Here is a 14,518-nt window from a genome sequence, read left to right on the forward strand (position 1 = left end):
TAATTTGTTGCAGAATAGTGTAAGAGTGCCCCTCCAAACAGCAATATTGCAACGATGTTGAGGGAGCCTCACAGATTTTGTAGCACATATGTCCTGGTTAATTTTGTAGCACATATGTCCTGGTTAATTTGTTGCAGAATAGTGTAAGAGTGCCCCTCCAAACAGCAATATTGCAACGATGTTGAGGGAGCCTCACAGAACAAGCAATCAACTGGAATGATGTGTGTTATGTCTAGGTTGAATCCACCCCTAACATACTGCTATTGCATCAGTAGCATGCTGCAGAATACAATCACGTAAAGCCACCAGTCTGGAGGCGGACGTGGACTTCCTGTCCTGAAGACTTCCTGTCCTGCACAGCTGAAGATCATTCCTTGGTGTTCCTTTGTTTCCTGAAACAATGCCGTGGACTTCAGCAGACAGGACACTAGCTCAGTAGGACAATTGTAATGCACACATATCCATTTTCTGAAGCCCTGACATGAAAGCAAATTTGAAATTTTATAATTCTTGTAAGATAATATTTGTGCCCTAAATATATCCCAGCCACGCAACTCACTTCAAAATTTTGTAGAAATGCTTTTTGAAGGATAATTCTACAGATGACAAAGCTTCAAATATAACTTTACATGCAGATAACAAAATGTTGGGATCATAGGGTGATGAATGGCTTCATGCTCTGAATGCCATTTGCCTTTTAAAATTCTAGGTGGTACCCAATGCTAATTGTTCAGAGTAGCTTCACTGAAATCAATGAACACAGCTAATTTAAGTTCATTATTTCAGTGGGTTTACTCAGAGTAGAATTTAGCTAGCTATAACCTTCTTAATCTATGGTTTGCATAGATTCAAAAAACAAAAAATCTGCTGTAATTTGATAATTCCTATACAAATGATTTGAGGATGGTGCTATTTCTTGTCATTTAACTGAAGATCTGTGTTCAGTGTCTTATACAGCAGCTTGTATAGATCTTTTGTTGGACAGTTATGGCTCTATGAGTCCCAAGGTAAATAGTGTGTGTGTGTGTGTGTGTGTGTGTGTGTTTGTGTGTGTGTGCATGTAGGTACGTATGTGTGTGCATATGTGTACTTATAACACAAGTGAAAGTATATATAATCAGATATTATCTGTAAACTACAAGTAGAAATTTAGCCTCCCATTCCAATAATTGTATGCAATGATATGCATACATATGTGTTCACTCAATAATATTCAAACCAAGCCGACAACTGAGATAATAACAGTTTATCTGTTATTACTGTAGAGGGAAGTAGTGTGAGAAACACGTGGTGGTGTTTTATTTTAAAGGACAGACTATTCATAATAAGCTGAAAATTAAAAAACAAAACAAAAAAACACTGATCAACCTGCAGTTTAGCTTCAAATCTTGTGCTCAGTGGGACTGTCTTGCTGCATAAGAGAAGGAAAATTGTGAGAATGGAAGTGGCAGATCTAAGCACAAGTCTCAGCTGAAGCCTGAAATAATTTGAAAAGCTAGCCATGGTTATAAAATACATGCCCTTCTTTGAAATAAATTTCCCTTTTATCACTCACCACTGAACTGGAATGTGAGGGCTGCCTCCAGCTAAGCCTTACTCAGAACAGACACATTGAAATTAATGTACCTAAGTGCATCCTGCACGTTTATTTCAACTGGTCTACTTGGAGTAGGACCAACATCGGGGACAACCCTCACCATTTAGAGGTATCCAAATGTGTAATGGGTGAATGTTTCAATATATGATCAATATATGATCATCTAACTTAATTCCAAGGGAAAGAAAACAAGAAGAAAAGAAGAAGAAGAATGAATTTCATTTACAAAGAGATTCTGATTTTTGCCAGCAGATTTAGGTAACATATGACAGCTTTGCCAATACTTTCACAAATGCATCGTAGGCAGAAACTCTCTATAGTGCAATGGGATCAATTTACAGACATATTAATAGAAAATTGGCGGTCAAGACCCAGGAAAATGGTTTTCCTAGTACAGCTGTATTCTAGGAAATTTTGTATTCTCTGAATGTTTAGTATTGCACAGCAGGAGTGTAAGCTTAAATGACCCCTAGTGTCAGAAAGCAGCATGCTTAAGATAATTACATGAGCTGATTTTTCCCTTGAAGGATGCACATTGAGCAAGAGAAAAAAAATAATCTAACCTACATGAATAGTCTGATCTAAAAATATAGTGGCAGTCACTCATCCCATAATAAGAAATATTTTAAAACATGCACAAAATGAATTAAAAAAGAAAAGCTGGCTATTTGTTCTTTTTCCTCTTATTCAGTTCATTTAGGCATAACTATTTAGTAAATGCATATAATGTGAATACAAAGTGATAGTGTGCTATGAAAAGAATTTCCTCTCCCAATGGCAGCAGAACTAAGAGGAAGCTAGATGTGTTTGGATGTTTGATCATAACCTTCTTCGGAGTAATTTTGGTACAAATGTATCAAACAAACAAAAAAGCCACCTGTTCATTTCAATAAATGAGAAAAACATGCTTGTTTGTTTTTTCTAATTTTGGAAGCTGGTTTCAAAGGTTGCATGATATTTTTGTAATTCAATTAGGCATGCTATTCCACACCATATTAGCTCTTCTATGGCAACTAATTTCTCACGTTAAATATTTAGTAGTAGCTGGGACATTTTCTTAAATCTCTGTTTGCGTTATTGGTAAATGTTCTTACCTAGTCAGTGTCAGTCATTATAACGAAGAAAAATACATTTCCAGTAATTTCAGTAGATCGGTTGATTGCAAACACCAAGGGAAAGATTAAGGGAAAGACTCATAAAAGGCTTCTGAGACACCAGTTTGTTTTCTTAAACAATACTTTGCAAATATAACAGAAAGTGGTATCTAAACCAGTCATGCATTCGAATGTAGAAAGGACAGGGCCACTGCAGATGTTTGCCCTTCCAGCCTTGCAATAGAAGTCTCTTAGCACTATAAGTTCTCACAGAATCCACTTTGTGTTGTCCATGTGTTAGACTCCATGCCACAGGAAGATATACCAGTTTATGTAGCCACTTACAGATGGAATAGATGAACAGTTAAGATCATTTAAATGCTTAAAGAAAAACTTGGGAGGAACCAATTTTTCTTAAAAGATGATATGTCTGACAATAATAGACAGCGACCCTAGAATGTTTCTGCCCAAAAGAAACTACGTGTTCCTCTGGAATGGAAGAGGTGTATTTATAAATATGTAGGATAGTATCATAACAGCTGGATATAAACAGAACTCCAGTAGATTAGACTAAGGATGTATCTAGTGGGCTTTTTGGGGGTGATCAGAATTGCTTATCCAGGGTTTACATGACATACTGTATGGCTGAACTTCTCCCAACCTTCTGATCTGGTGCTAAATCACCAATCAAGGAAGGAGAATATCCCAGGAGTGCCATTTCAGATTTCATTGCTGAGAGTGCGGAGGCAGAGACAAGATTCTCGGCAAGCTATCAAGGCTTACATTTGGAAATATTCAAAATTAGATTGCAAAAAGCAGTATGCTTCAAGAGCATTTGTTGCGGTTTTGTTTTTATCTGTATCTATATATAGATACTACAGCCATAGCAATGTTATCAACACAGGTCAAAGAGTCACCCTTTAATTTATGAAACAAAGGGTTTATGGATTTGGCATGCTTGCATATACTCTGTGTGCCTGCATATGCAATTTGATGTGTTAATTCAGTGAAGCTGGCCAGAAAGATAGACACTAAATCTAGTCTGAAACGCAGGTGGGGGTGTTGGGTTGCCCTACCTAACATTGTCCCCTGTGTTGCAGGCAAAATCCTTATGGCATTGTTGAAAGCTCTCTGAAAGAGGCCTCTTCCATGCTGGCCCTGCTCACTGAGATTCTTTAGGGTAGGACTACATTTGTGCAAAGCACATGCAAAAACCCGATACACTGAGCACTCTTTTTACCAAACAGGACAACATGCCACATATGATATAATCAGGATATGCAGAACGGCTTAGAGAAATTTCACCAACTGAAACTCTTTCAGCTGCCTTCAGACTCTCTCTTGATCTTTTGCCTGAAAAGTAATCATGAAATCTGCTTCAAATGACCAAGCCACACTTTCCCTTTTCTCAGTAACCCTAGTTGCAGTTTATGAAACTGCTCTTGGATATCCAGACAGAGGTTTGCATTCATTTAAAAGAAAGTGTGATTTATGTTGGGGTTACATCGATGTGGCTTCATTCTCCCTATTTCTGCTGCTCAGTTGTGAGTGCCATTGCTTATGTAGCCAAAAAGGTACCCTTCATGTGCAAGAGTAGCAGGAGCAAGGGAACCCTGATGTTTGCAATATTTAAAAAATATATAGTGGTGGGGGACCCCAAGGGGAATCCCCCCCCAAAAAAGCCCAGTGAGAGTTGAGTGTCCTCAGTGACCACAGAATGCTGCTTGTCTAGGTGTGTTTGTGTATGTGTAGAAATCTGGGTGAGAGAGGGGAAAGGAATGGAAGCACTTCACATGGCAACATTTTGTTACAGGCCACACATGTAATATCTACTTCACAGTAGGAGAAATCCAACTGAAGCAGATGTACCAACTTGGAATTGTCCATTCGTGCAATGTATGTGTTCCTGAAATGTTAGTTTGCTTTGGATTATCAGCCAGTAACTTCCAGCACAGCAGTTGAAGCTCCCAGTGGTTTAGTCCTTGGGATTCTTATTAAACTGTCGGGGCTGTAGAGTTTTAAGTTTCAAAATTACCCCTGCTGTCTTGTCTGATTAAGTGAACATCTACTTGCATGTCAGCAAAAGTATCGGTTTTCAGGGGGAAAGATCATTTTCATGACCTATAGATTTTTATTTTTATTTTTTATTTTTAAAAAATGTATAATGCAATTACAAAATATGAGCTACCAAATGAAATATTAGAAGTAGCACATAACAACTCTGCCTTTGCTATGCCACCCACAATTAAGGCAGGTAAACAGCACTTACAATGAAAGTAAGCATATAATTTTGTACTATATGTTGGGGTTTGCTCAGTGTTGTTTTGCTGCAGACGGAAGAGAGAATACAGAGCGGTGCATAATTTGTTCTCCCGCTACAACTGAAGAATCAAGATGCTTAGGAGTTTTGGTTTCTTCTGTAAAATGATCAGGGGGCTCAGGGAGGGATCCTCCCCCCCTCCCGCTTAGCATTGCAATTGGGAAATCAGACAAAAATGGACAAGGACACCGCCAACCTCCTCAGTCTTGCAACCAACAGTGCATTTTCCTTGCTACATTAGGATTCGTTTCATTGACTGGAACCAAACGATTATGATGATGCTCTTATGGCCATAAGGTAAATAAATCAAACTGCATTAAAAGAGTGGCTGTGATTAGAAATTCAAATGACCTAAACTCATTACAATACATATAGTGTTTAGCAGCGGCAAATTGATGAGAATGCAGAGGTGCCCTTCCAGTTTGAAAGGGTGCAAAATGGAGAAGATGCTTCGGTTTAACTGCAGGGGTTATTTTCAACAAGATCCAAAGACCCACTTTTGGATATAGCTTCAAAGCTAAACTGTGAAAACTTAAAAGTGTTTTATGAATACCTGCTGCAATTGTTTCCTGTTGGTTTAATGCTGGACAGAAGTCACAGTCTTAGCTGGGAAGGGTTGTGTGGAGGTTCCCTGCTTGTGGAGATCTCCCCAGAACAAGCTGGTTAAACACCAACACAGTTAGTATCTAGATTCTAGGTGAAAACCTTGCTTTCCCTCTAGACCTTTAATCATTTTAGAATTCTTCTCCATTTTTAAATATCACCCTTAAAGATCTTTGCCAATTATTTGTGGTATTTTTTAATTTTTATTTTGTAAGCCCTTTTGTTGCCCTTGCGGTGAAAAGATAGGGCAAAGATGTTTAATGTGAAATAAATATTGCTAACAGAGGAGAAACCAGCACCTTTGGAAACAAAGACATTTTTTAATGTATTTGACAGGCCTGCCTAGAACCACACGGCCATTTCATGGATGACAATAGCCAGGCAGGGTCAGCGCAAAGCATTACAATTGCAGCAAACAATGGTGTTACTCTAGTGTCTCCCACAGCAAATATGTCAAATCTGGAAGCAATACACTTGAATGCATGCATCTTGAAACATCTGTGTAAACAAATCTGGTAAAATGACCCCGATCCCATTTGACATAAAACCACTGCAACAGATATAACATTTTATATTGCCCTGCACACACAAAATATGTAAGCTGGCTGGAGGAAGGGCTGAAACTGGCAGATAACTGCATGTCTTCTGAAATTCCAAGGTGAAATGCTGTTCTCCTCTTTCCTAATTAGTACTTCAGCATCAATAGTGACTGCCACATATTAAACACACCAAGAAGATGTTGAAATACTAGACATCTGAGGGCTTGTTTGAATTTTCTTCCTTTTAGCCAATTGAATTACAGTGCAAATATTGGCAAATTACTCATTTTGTACAGATAATAAAAATTTGATACATAAATGTCTATTTGGGGGTTTTTTTTAACGCACAGCTATAGGCACATAGAGAGTGTTATGTTGGGTGTGGATAATATCTGGAAAACAACAGAACAGCAAGGGATTGGGAGGAACTGATTTTTTAAGGATTTGAGGCAAATGTAACTGTAGGTGTTTCAATATTGCCAAGTTCTACTCTGGTTACTTATATAGTTCTAAAGATGTATAGATTGAAACAAGAGTGGCTCAGTTTACCCCTCAGAACTTTTGGATACCTTATGGATCCTTACAATATGTATGACACATTGAAAAGAGAAGAAGAAGAAAATCAGAGGGGGGATCTGTGTGGTAGATAGTGCTGAAATAATATGAAAGCACCAACCCATATAATATCTGTACCAGGCAAATCTGACTATAGACAGTAGACAATACTGTACAAAACTTGAATTTTAAACACAACCCTCAAGTACTTTCTCAGTAAACATGATTTTAAAATCAGGCTAAGTTTAAAAACTTTGACATATGAAAACTTGATACACGGTATATTTTACTTGCAAAAACCTCATATTTATTTTCAGTTTGCTTCAGCTCTTGTGCCAGCTCCCTCCAAAGCTGTGTAATCATAAAGAAAACATACTTTCAGTTTTATGCCCCCCCAGCTTCAATAATATTCAGCAGGTCCAGCTCAAATACAACAGCCTCATACACCCTTCCTCCAGGTACAAATATAAAGCTAAGTATTAAGAGTTTTTTTTAAAAAAAGATGTAACATTTTAAGGGTGAACATGTCAGTATTTTCTAAATTTCTCTTGCAAATCCCAGAAAATTTGTGCAGCTTCCTTGAAATTTCATTCCCTGTGCTGTGGCTTCTAAATCATTCAGAAGTGAAAACCGATAATTTAAGTTGTTCATTCAACAACTCAAAAAGCTGAAGTCTGAATATTATTGGAAACTAAAAACAATTATTCTGTTCTCAGTTATCAGTCAATTGACAGTCCCTCTAGCTGATGACTGGCAGTGCTATTTTTATTGATTTACTTATTAAATTAATATATATTTCATTTAGAGCTGTAGGTCATTACCACTCCTTTTATTTTATCTTAATCATATTGCAACTGCCTTTGTGACTCGTCTTTCACACTGGCCACAGAGGCAAAGGATTTAAAGGCTATCACAGACCTTCGAAAACCATGTTCCAATATTTGCCACAAGAGAAACACGAAGACACAAATACCAGAAATTAACAGTCCTGCACTGTTTTGAACACATAGTTCTGACTAACCCGAGAAGCAAAGGAAAAGTGTTTTCCAGTCATTATGCGTTAGTAGGATATAATCCAGTGAGGTACATGAACTGTATGGATTAAAGAATTAAGAGAATGCCAGTACAGTATTGAAAACAGTGCATTAGTTCAAAAGTATGCTATCCTGATCATACAATATTATGTAGCACGTTAATAACATTGGTATCCACCTTTTAAAAAACGCATCTCTTGTTTCTCTCCTATGTATGCTTTACTCCAGTCAATCTTCTCTCCCTGCCAACCCCTCCCCATATGTCTTGGCTCAGTTTTCCATTTTCAACTCCCCCTACTCCCTTCCCATCTTGTGCCTTTTCTTTTCTGCTTTAGAATATGGGCAAGAATGTGTCTATTTCCTTGGCCTAAACAGAGCATTGAGCTGCCGTGTGCTCTCTTGATAAATATTATTATTACTGTGTGTATTGTGGGAACACCCACCATATTTATAATAAGCTATAACCTATTGCTCTTAATAACTGTTTTTTGTTAAACCTATTAGGAGTAGTTAGTTACAGGTAGCTAGCCGTGTTGGTCTGCCATAGTCGAAAAAAAATAAAAAAAATCCTTCCAGTAGCACCTTAGAGACCAACTAAGTTTGTTATTGGTATGAGCTTTCGTGTGCATAGGAGTGATAAGTTATAGTATATTAGAAATAAGACAGGTGTACCCTAACTTGTATAGCGACTGGCTGAGATCCAAAGAGCCCATGGCTTGAGCACAAAGCAGCCCCACACATCCTAGGGAAGGTGCAGGTTTTTCCATCCAGCTGAATTCTCTAGGGTGCATCACATGCCATCTTCAGCAGCGGTTTTTCAGGGGGTGCAGTAGGAAGGTGGATCAAAACAGCTCCAGTGTGTGCCATTACATATTGTGCTCTTGTTTTCACACAAATAAGAGGGGGAGAGGAGGAAGATACAACACAAAGGGCTTTTCCCCTCCAGCCCACAGGAACTGAGATCTGGCACCTCTCAGGTGGGCGCCGTTGCCATTATAAGAGAACAAGGGTGAGTTCATGGTGAGTTCCAGCACCTATTGTTTTCCTAGAAAAATAACCCTGGTTCTAGGTTTAATCTCTGGAGCCTCCAGTTGCAATGATCTCCGATGGCATGGCAGCGGGAAAGATCAGGAGACTTGATGCAGGGATAGCTGTGTATGGTTTGCATCGCACAACCTCTTTGGATGGGGATGTGCCTCCAAATACGGAAGTGGGTGGTTGTGGTAGCTCTCTTCCTTCCTCCCATCCCTTCTCATAAGCCATCTTTCCCACAAGATGTTTGGCACAGCCCCTTAGCTTCCATGCCGGACTGTAAGTTTGTTGTTGTTGAGTCATTTAGTCGTGTCCGACTCTTCGTGACCCCATGGACCAGAGCAGGCCAGGCACTCCTGTCTTCCACTGTCTCCCGCAGTTTGGTCAAACTCATGTTCATAGCTTCGAGAACACTGCCCAACCATCTCGTCCTCTGTCGTCCCCTTCTCCTTGTGCCCTCCATCTTTCCCAACATCAGGGTCTTTTCCAGGGAGTCTTCTCTTCTCATGAGGTGGCCAAAGTACTGGAGCCTCAGCTTCAGGATCTGTCCTTCCAGTGAGCACCCAGGGCTGATTTCCTTAAGAATGGATATGTTTGATCTTCTTGCAGTCCATGGGACTCTCAAGAGTCTCCTCCAGCACCACAATTTAAAAGCATCAATTCTTCAGCGATCAGCCTTCTGTAAGCTTAAACTGTAAATTTAAGCACGTGTAACTCTTAAGAACCAGATTACTGCCTCCCTGATTAGCCTTGCATCCGCTTCTCTTTCTGAATGCCCCCCCCATGCCGAATTTCAGACTGGAGGTTTTGCTTACCATGCAAAAAACAGCTACCACCACTAGTAGTAGTAATATTAATAATAATAATAATAATAATAATAAATTTTATTTATATCCCGCCCTCCCCAGCCGAAGCCGGGCTCAGGGCGGCTAACAACACCAAAATAGTGCGACATTAAAAACATTATAAAAATTAATTAAAATCAAGATTGATGGCAGCCATAAAGTTTTGTAAAGGTTGCCAAAGGAGGGAGTCAGGCTGCGCCCAAACCAAAGGCCTGGCGGAACAGCTCTGTCTTGCAGGCCCTACGGAAAGATGTCAAGTCCTGCAGGGCCCTTGTCTCTTGTGACAGAGCATTCCACCAGGTTGGAGCCGCAGCCGAAAAGGCCCTGGCTCTAGTTGAGGCCAGCCTAACCTCTCTGTGGCCTGGGACCTTCAAGGTGTTTTTGTTTGAAGACCGTAGGTTCCTCTGTGGGGCATACCAGGAGAGGCGGTCCCGTAGGTACGAGGGCCCTAGGCCGTATAGGGCTTTGAAGGTTAAAACCAGCACCTTAAACCTGATCCTGTACTCCACCGGGAGCCAGTGCAACTGGTATAGCACCGGATGAATGTGATCTCTAAGCGAAGACCTCGTAAGGAGTCTCGCTGCGGCATTCTGCACCCGCTGGAGTTTTTGGGTCAGTCTCAAGGGCAGCCCCACGTAGAGCGAGTTACAATAATCCAGTCTGGAGGTGACCGTCGCGTGGATCACAGTAGCTAGGTCAGGGCGAGAGAGGTAAGGAGCCAACTGCTTAGCTTGGCGGAGATGAAAAAATGCCGCCTTTGTAATAGCTGCAATCTGCGCCTCCATGGAGAGGGAGGTATCGAAGATTACACCCAAACTCTTAACGGACGGTGCTGGCACTAATTGCACCCCCGCAAGAGATGGGAGTTGCCCCCTCATTCCCATATCATCCCGTCCCAGCCAAAGGACCTCTGTCTTCGAAGGATTTAACTTCAACCGGCTCCCACGTAACCATCCAGCCACAGCTTCCAAGCATCTGATCAGTGTGTCTGGGGCCGAGTCAGGATGGCCATCCATCAACAGATAGAGTTGGGTGTCATCAGCATACTGATGGCAGCCCAGCCCAAAACTCCGGACAAGCTGGGCGAGGGGGCGCATAAAGATGTTAAAAAGCATCGGGGAGAGAATCGCACCCTGAGGCACTCCACACACCAAGGAGTGGCACGATGACAATTCCCCCCCAAGCGCCACCCTCTGTCCCCGACCAGAGAGAAACGAGCGCAGCCATTGAAGGACTGTGCCCTGGATCCCCACGTCGGCAAGGCGGTGGTCCAGAAGTTCGTGATCGACCATGTCAAAAGCTGCTGACAAATCTAGAAGAATCAGCAGCCCCGACCCGCCTCGATCCAGCTGTCTACGAAGATCATCTGTTAGGGCAACCAGAGCCGTCTCGGTCCCATGACCAGCGCGGAAGCCGGACTGGAATGGATCCAGAGCCGATGTTTCATCCAGAAACCCACCAAGCTGTTCAGCAACCGCTCTCTCAATCACCTTACCCAGGAACGGAAGATTCGAAACCGGGCGGTAATTGGATAGATCTAAAGGATCTAATGATGTTTTCTTTAAGAGCGGGCGCACCACTGCCTCCTTCAGTTCCCCTGGGAATGTCCCCGTGCCAAGGGACAAATTGATGATATCCCCCAGGAGAGCCCGCACCTCGTCTGGACACGCTCTAATCAGCCAAGACGGGCACGGGTCAAGAGGACAGGTGGTGGGCTTTCCAGCTCGGAGGAGTCTGTCCACATCGGCTGGGGATATCCGGTCGAAGTGGTCCAATACTGGACCCGAGGACAGTCGAGGGGCCTCCAGTTCCTTTATTGTATCCAAATTGGCAGGGAGGTCGTGGCGGAGCAACAAGACCTTCTCCGCAAAAAAGCTCGCAAATGCCTCACAGCTGTGTGTCAAATTGTTATTTAAATTTGGCTGTCCTTCGAGGGACGTTAAAGACCGAATTATACTAAATAATTGTGCCGGGCGAGAGCTAGCGGATGCAATGGAGGCCGAGAAGTAGGACTTCTTAGCGGCCTTCACAGCCATCTCGTAGGTTTTCATAAAAACCCTATAAGATGTTCTTGAAGCTCCGTCACGGGCACGCCGCCATACTCGCTCTAGCCGTCTGAGGTCCCGCTTCATTTTCCGGAGCTCCTCGGTAAACCAGGGAGCCCGGTTTCTGCGGGGTTGCAGAGGGCGCTTAGGTGCGATCTCATCGATGGCTGCCAGGAGCTGGGTATTCCAGCCCTCAACAAGCTCAGTCAATGAGTCGCCAGGGGGAGAAAGGTCCCGCAAGGCTTGACGGAATCTATCAGGGTCCATCAGCCTCTGCGGGCGAGCCCAAATCGGCTCGCCACCTAAGCAGGGTGGGGGTGGAACGTCAATCCTGGCTTTCAGAGCGTAGTGATCAGACCATGGCACCTTCATCGAAGGACACATGATCACATCTATACCAGCGCCAAAGATCAAATCCAGCGTGTGGCCTGCTTGATGTGTGGGGCCCGAAACAAACTGGGAGAGCCCTAGTGTCGCCATGGAAGACACCAGGTCCAGAGCCTGTGAGGAGGGAGTGGCATCAGCGTGGATGTTGAAGTCCCCCAATACCAATAGGTTAGGGAACTCCAAGGCCCAGCCGGCCACCGCCTCCAGCAGGCCTGACAGGGTGGCTGCTGGTGCGCTAGGTGGCCGGTACACCAGCCAGATACTGGTTTGCTGGCCTCTCCAGTTCTTGTCTTCATTTGATCTTGCCCAGTGGCATCCTGCACTGTTATAGGGTCTCTCCCACCCCTGGATGCGATGGCATTCAATGCAATTTTGTGCGTTGTTCTCTGTGTGCAAAGCTCTTACTGCATGCGATCGTTTATATAAAATATCAGTGGTCCCCACAAAAACATATATTTTGCAGTGGATCTTCCTGTAAACAAAGATGATTTTAAACACACCAATTCTATGCACACATACCTGGGAGTAAGTTCCACGGAGCTCATTGGAGCTTACATCTGTGTTGATGTGTATAGGATTGTACCGCGCAAGTATCTATTTAGTCAGCAAAAAGGTCCATGGATCTCTAACACAGTTTCAATAGGCTGGCTCTGTGAGAAAGGTTTAACCTGGGTTATGTTGTGTCTAAATCAGTGCAGACATATTCTTATTTAACTTTCACATTCCTAATGACAAGGTGACATTTAAGCCTTTCCATTTTCCTCACGCATTTCATTTATCACTCTCCCCAAATGCTGTCAGTTTAATTCCAGGCCATTCTGAGCAAGCTGTTTGAGAAAATGCTTTCCCACAACCCCCCCAAAAAACTAAGAAGCTTTCCATTATTCTGAAAATTACCAAACTCCCCACCTCCACCCCTTCATGTATAAAATCTGGAATGCAAGTCTCTGTGCTGACTCTATGTTGCATACTGCCACCTGGTGACCTGCTGTAAAACTTTTTTTTTTAAAAAAATGAAAATACTGTATGTTCTACATTACAATACATTATTTGCCTGATGGACAGGACTGCAGTCTTCGCGTATCCCCACTGCTTGTCTTCTATTCGGACAGATGTTTCCGATAGCTGCTTCAATTTCTAAACTCGTTTCAACCTCATTTAAAAATGCAATTGTGCTGAGGGATACAATATTAAAAACTGAGATCCTTGTCCTTTCCTCCCAGCAAACATTATTTTTTATTAATATGCATTCTGTCAAATATTGTACTTTTTGCATTTATTATGTAGTCCGCAGCGATAAAGAATGCTGCTTTTTAAAACACACAGGGGTCCCAAAATATTGTTTCTATGTGCTGTTCAGCAAGTAATAGGATCTATTTGGGCATTTTAGGGATGATTTGAATTACCGTATTTTTCGCTCTATAAGATGCACCAGACCACAGGACGCACCTAGTTTTTGGAGGAGGAAAACAAGAAAAAATATATTCTGAATCTCAGAAGCCAGAACAGCAAGAGGGATTGCTGTGCAGTGAAAGCAGCAATCCCTCCTGCTGTTCTGGATTCTGGGATAGCTGCGCAGCCTGCATTCGCTCCATAAGACGCACACACTTTCCCCCTTACTTTTTAGGAGGGAAAAAGTGAGTCTTATAGAGCAAAAAATACGGTACATATTCTTTGATGGCTGAAGAGGTCATCCCTGGATCAGCAGGACCAACAACACACATTATGTCCTCAGTGACATAACACACATTATATATTCAGTGACTGAATTCTGCTTCTTACCCTTTGCTTGTTTAAAAGCTGCAGGATCTGGCAGCCCTGAAGTTCTACTTTTTGACGCCTAAAAAGTGAATTCACAAATGCCTGGCCTTCCTAATGACTGCAGCATCAAGTGATGACTTGTCTATCAACACACACACATATACAAAAAAATCACTTGTGGTTGATTTAAGTGTTGAATAATCAATTCAGGTGTATGCGAGTATATCGTCCCTTTTATAGCATCATTAGCATCGCCTTGAGCAATGTCAACATTTCTTTGGGTTGTGCAGATGTAGCGTTGCCTATTCAATGACCTAAACGGAAATAAGCTACGGTGGAGTGCACTGGTGTTAGTGCTAACCATAGTTAATCCCACATTACAGTTTGGAACAAACCATGATATAGAAGCGGGTTTGCAAAATGTGGCTTGGGAAGAACATAATGAACTCCAGAGTTTGAAGAATGTTTCAGTGAGTTCATTTCACAAGAGAGGCAAAAGCAAGGTCTGGACTAAAAGCTTAGTGCCTGCTATGAGTGAATTCTGAAATCCTATTACTAAAGTGCTGAAAAAACTAAGGAACTAATCAAAGGAACTTTCACTTTTCCTCAGGCCCATCAAGTTTCCTTTGTCTTGTCCCTTTAGTTCCTGGCTGTTCTCATGTGGAAGAGTTTTCTGGCTACTTCTAAAAAGCAATGACTATTATTA

This window comes from Podarcis muralis, chromosome 5 (genome assembly GCF_964188315.1).
Source record: "Podarcis muralis chromosome 5, rPodMur119.hap1.1, whole genome shotgun sequence".
NCBI classification, from domain to species: domain Eukaryota; kingdom Metazoa; phylum Chordata; class Lepidosauria; order Squamata; family Lacertidae; genus Podarcis; species Podarcis muralis.